Below are 6,000 nucleotides of genomic sequence, written 5' to 3'. Positions count from 1 at the left end.
GGCCAGCCCCCGTGAGCACAGACATGATCTGGCGTCATAGAACCGCCATTTCAAATGTTAGGAATAAAACCCCATCCTGAGGAAATCCTCTTCAGACCACGTATACCTCGATGGACACCGAGGGGGCACAGGTTGAGTTCAGACCACTAAAACCTCAGTATAAGCTTAGGTTGTAATGGTTGTTAAATTCCTAACCATATCACGTAGAGCATTGGCTACATGGAAATGGTTTAACTCTGAGACCATCGGTCCCGACAGAATAAGAGCAAATCTTAGGTACTAATTACATGTCTGCAGCTAGAAATTATGTAAGCCTGGGACGAGAATACCGACAACCGACGAAACATCTATTCTATGAGAACATTTCTGAATGGTACTCTGAAGTATCCATCCTAAACACGAAATATTTTGATCTTCAGGGAAGCAGAGCGACGCTGATGAACTAATTCTCCGCAGACAGACGATTCCAACAGAAATCACGACGACACACTGGGCATAAATATATATTGATTGAAAATATTCCCGAATGAGTGAGCGTTCATGTGCAAAGGATTAGCATTTCAAATAATAAAATTATAAACTGTGTAGTGATCCCTCTGGTGTTTCCTGCCTGTTCTCAGTAGATACCCACTTCCCTTTGTCCACCAAGCCATCATATCGGTTTAGCCCACTAGGGAACCTCCCCTATAATTTCCTTGTAACCATAGCTACTGTTGTTTGTTTATGAATTTCTGTGATTATTTCTGTGTATGGATGATTTATAGAAAAGGCTGGGTTCGTGCAGATAACCAACAATTTACGGCGTTTGGAATGAGACTAACGTGAGGTAAAGAATAAATCCTAAATTAGAATACTAATTTATCAGATATAAAAATTTCTGAAAAGTTATATTAGGAAAATTACAACTTAGTTAGTCACGTACAAATAATTACAGAGAATTGATATGATAAAATAGCAGTCTTCACTTTTAATGATGCCAAAGACACGACACTAGCCTCCTCTTCCTACCTGTGGAGGTGTGTCTTCCTGTCCTTAGCCTCCTCTTACCTGTAGAGGTGTGTCTTTCCTGTCCCTAGCCTCTTACTACGTGTGGAGGTTTGTGTTACCTGTCCGTAGCTGCTTCCTACCTGTGGAGGTGTGTCTTACCTTAATTGTAACGGTTTAGCAGATTATAGTAAAATAAGATCAGTCTTTACGTGGCTAAAAGAAATGGAAAATAACATATACTGTTTACAGGATACTCACTCTACATCCTTAGATGAAGTTGCATGGAAAAAGGGATGAGGTGGTGAAATAATTTTCTGTCATGGACAAAGGAACTTAAAAGGTGTGATGATATTAATTAACAAACATTTTGATCTGAATACCGGAGGACAGCTTAGTTTTAACTAAGACAAAATCATTTACAACTGAATTGTTCATAATAATATATAATATATCGTATAATATCTGTTCAGCAAATCCCCTTATTGTTTGGGATACCTTTAAGTGTACCTTCAGAGGTCATTCAATTCAATATTCATCAATAATAAAAAAGCAGTTTCTGTCTAAAGAGACCAGACTAACAAGGGAAATCCATGAACTAATAGTACAGGTAGATGGCAATAAAAACGATACTACAGAAATACAAAATAAGTTACAGAAAAAACAAAAAGAACTTGAGGGACTTATTGAAGAACAATCGAATGTAATCTATTACAAAAATAAAGCTAATTGGGTGGAAGATGGAGAAAAATTCACCAGATTCTTCATGAATCTCCCAACACAGGAACGCTAACAAAAATAAATTGGAGAAACTCGTTACTGAAGACGGAGTCATCTATAATTCTCCGAATTATATTTTGAAAGAGGAAGCTAATTATGTTAGGCAGATGTTCTCTTTTCCGTCCCATCCTCTCCCACTGAATGAAGATTACGATAAGGAATTCTAATCAAAACTATAAGAAATAGAAAATTAACAAATGTACAGAAGATAAGCGCAAAGGCCAAATTACAGAGAAATAACTTTTTGAGGCTATTAAATCCTTTCAGTCTGGAAAAACCCTAGGGCTTGATGGCATACCGGTAGAGGTATATCAAGTATGTTTTGATACACTAAAAGCTCCATTGTTAGATTGTTTTAACTACTCCTATAGAAATCGTAGTCTGTCAGGTACTCAGCAGGAAGGTCTGATTTCTCTATTATTAAAACAAGACCCAGATGGCAAATATAAAGACCCAGTCTATTTAAAACACTGGAGGCCCCTTACACTTCAATGTTGTGATGCGAAAATACTAGCGAAATGCATAGCACTTTTACCAGGTATTGTTCATCCTGATCAGACAGGTTTTTTTACATGGACGATACATTGGAGATAATAACCACTACTAGAAGTAATAGAACATCATGAAACATATAAGAAGTCAGGCCTGGTATTTATAGCGGATTTTGAAAAGGCATTTGATAAATTAAGACTACATTTCTGTGAATCTCTTATAATTATTTATAATTTAATTAATAATAATAATTTAGCTTAATTTATTATTTGCATTTATTATAATTCTGTTTACCTACACTTAGTTTGAAGTCATTAAAACTTGTTTTTCAACCACTCCACACATTTCTTGTTAACAAACCACATTTTTTGGCAAGTCGGTTAGGACATCTATGTAATTGTATCACAATTCCAGTGGGTCAGAAGTTTACATACACTAAGTTGACTGTGCCTTTAAAAAGCTTGGAAAATTCCAGAACTCAGTGCCTCTTTGCTTGACATCATGGGAAAATCAAAAGAAATCAGCCAAGACCTCACAAAAAATGTTTAGACCTCCACAAGTCTGGTTCATCCTTGGGAGCAATTTCCAAACGCCTGAAGGTACCACATTCATCTGTACAAACAATAGTACACAAGTATAAACACCATGGGACCACGCAGCCATCATGCCGATCACGAAGGAGACACGTTCGGTCTCCTAGAGATGAATGTACTTTGGTGCGAAAAGTGCAAATCAATCCCAGAACAACAGCAAGGACCTTGTGAAGATTCTGGAAGAAACAGGTACAAAAATATCTATATCCACAGTAAAACGAGTCCTATATCGACATAACCTGAAAGGTCACTCAGCAAGGAGGAAGCCACTGCTCAAAAACCGCCATAAAAAAGTCAGACTACGGTTTGCATGGGGACAAAGATCGTAAAGAAATGTCCTCTGGTCTGATGAAACAAAAATAGAACTGTTTGGCCGTAATGACCATTGTTATGTTTGGAGGAATTAGGGGGAAGCTTGCAAGTCGAAGAACACCATCCCAACCGTAAAGCACGGGGGTGGCAGCATCATGTTGTGGGATTGCTTTGCTGCAGGAGGGACTGGTGCACTTCACAAAATAGTTGGCATCATGAGGCAGGACAATTGTGTGGATAATTTGAATCTCAAGACATCAGTCAGGAAGTTAAAGCTTGGTTGCAAATGTGTCTTCCAAATGAACAATGACCCCAAGCATACTTCCAAAGCTGTGGCAAAATGGCTAAAGAACAACAAAGTCAAGGTATTGGAGTGGCAATCACAAAGCCTTGACCTCAATCCTATAGGAAATGTGTGGCCAGAACTGAAAAAGCGTGTGTGAGCAAGGAGGCCTACACAACTGACTCAGTTACACCAGCTCTGTCAGGAGGAATGGGCCAAAATTCACCCAACTTATTGTGGGAGGCTTGTGGAAGGCTACCCAATTTAAAGGCAATGCTAACAAATACACTGCTCAAAAAAATAAAGGGAACACTTAAAAAACACAATGTAACTCCAAGTCAATCACACTTCTGTGAAATCAAACTGTCCACTTAGGAAGCAACACTGATTGACAATAAATTTCACATGCTGTTGTGCAAATGGAATAGACAAAAGGTGGAAATTATAGGCAATTAGCAAGACACCCCCCAAAACAGGAGTGATTCTGCAGGTGGTGACCACAGACCACTTCTCAGTTCCTATGCTTCCTGGCTGATGTTTTGGTCACTTTTGAATGCTGGCGGTGCTCTCACTCTTGTGGTAGCATGAGACGGAGTCCACAACCCACACAAGTGGCTCAGGTAGTGCAGTTCATCCAGGATGGCACATCAATGCAAGCTGTGGCAAGAAGGTTTGCTGTGTCTGTCAGCGTAGTGTCCAGAGCATGCAGGCGCTACCAGGAGACAGGCCAGTACATCAGGAGACGTGGAGGAGGCCGTAGGAGGGCAACAACCCAGCAGCAGGACCGCTACCTCCGACTTTGTGCAAGGAGGTGCACTGCCAGCGCCCTGCAAAATGACCTCCAGCAGGCCACTAATTCAGTGTATGTAAACTTCTGACCCACTGGGAATGTGATGAAATAAATAAAAGCTGAAATAAATCATTGTCTCTACTATTAATCTGACCTTTCACATTCTTAAAATAAAATGGTGATCCTAACTCACCTAAGACAGGGAATAATTACTAGGATTAAATGTCAGGAATTGTGAAAAAATGAGTTTAAATGTATTTAAGTGTATGTAAACGTCCGACTTCAACTGTAAGTGGGAGTGGAGTTGCTGTGCGGGAGATAGAATGATGGTCAAAGATACAAGTCAAAAAATAAAGTCAAAATAAAACACAATAAAAAGGACATTTGAATGACACTGAGGGGCAGTGTTTTTACAACTAATGCCTGTTTGCCTGAGGCAGATGCCGTGCAGATGTTTGTACACATGCATATACACACACTCTCATTCAAATAAACACATACAAGAACACACACATACATGTAATAGTGCCAGACATGCACACAAACATATACAGTTGACATTGCTGTTATTATTTTAGTTGTCCTTGATGTCCTTTGTTTTTTATTTATTTTATTTATTTTACTTCTGTCTTTAACTTTTTTCTCTTTAGTTCTTTCTCTTGGTTTTTGTTGCATTGGGGGGTTCTTGGGGGTGGGAATTGGAATTAATAATATTTTTATATTTATTTTTCTTCTTGGGAGGGACTGTGGGAGTGGTTGAGGGACAGTTCAAATAGTTGAGGGACAGCTATTGGGGAACTGTGGGGGGGGGGGTCTTGGAGGGTTCGGGTTCACGTTTTTTGGCCTGGTGGGAGATCTGTCAACGTGCCTTTGAGCAGGGCATTGACCCTAGATGCATCTGTGTGTCACTCTGAATGGGAGTCTGTTGGATGACTGGTGTGGTGTAGTTGTTGAGCGGCTTCACTGCAAGTATATTGTATGTGTTGGGTATTCAATTTTTTTTAAATAAAAAATATACAAATAAATAAAATAATGTTAAGTGATCAAACAAGACAAGTAAAAGTTTACTAAGTTTACTAAGACAAGTAAATTATGTTCGTTTCTGAGCTTTAACTATTATTAATCAGTAGTTATAATAGAGACATGAGGGGTGCCATAATGAAGCTTGGGAGGGGCTGAGTGCAGGGAAAACGATCACATTTAGCAGTACTGATAAGGGGAGGAAACGTTGAAGGCTCAAATCACTCAGCTCCCTGCTCAGCAATAATGATGCAATGTTTAGCGATAAGGAGGAGATGTATGTATGTAGACTACCACTGGTGAAAACATGTTTTCTGTCTAATAATGAACGGATGGGCAGAATAAACTTGGTTTAAAGCTTTCATAGTGTCCATTGAGTTTGTACTAACAGGATCAAACACGGCTACGACAACTGAACCGTGTTAAAGGATGTAACACGGCTAAGAAATCTTAACAATGTTAATGTATCAAACGAGGCTAAGACAAGTACATTTAACATTTACATTTAAGTCATTTAGCAGATGCTCTTATCCAGAGCGACTTACAAATTGGTGCATTCACCTTATGACATCCAGTGGAACAGCCACTTTGTTAAGGTACCATGTTAAGGTATCAAACGAGGCTAAGACAACTGAATCGTTAGGGATCAAACACAGTTGTATAATATTTAACCCAATCTAACATTGACTGTTGGTTCTGTATGTCTCATATAATTTTCTACTATCATTTTTGGTAAGTTTGCTCTT

Source organism: Salvelinus fontinalis, chromosome 10 (genome assembly GCF_029448725.1).
Source record: "Salvelinus fontinalis isolate EN_2023a chromosome 10, ASM2944872v1, whole genome shotgun sequence".
Classification (NCBI taxonomy): Eukaryota; Metazoa; Chordata; class Actinopteri; order Salmoniformes; family Salmonidae; genus Salvelinus; species Salvelinus fontinalis.
Note: the sequence above shows the minus strand (reverse complement) of the source record.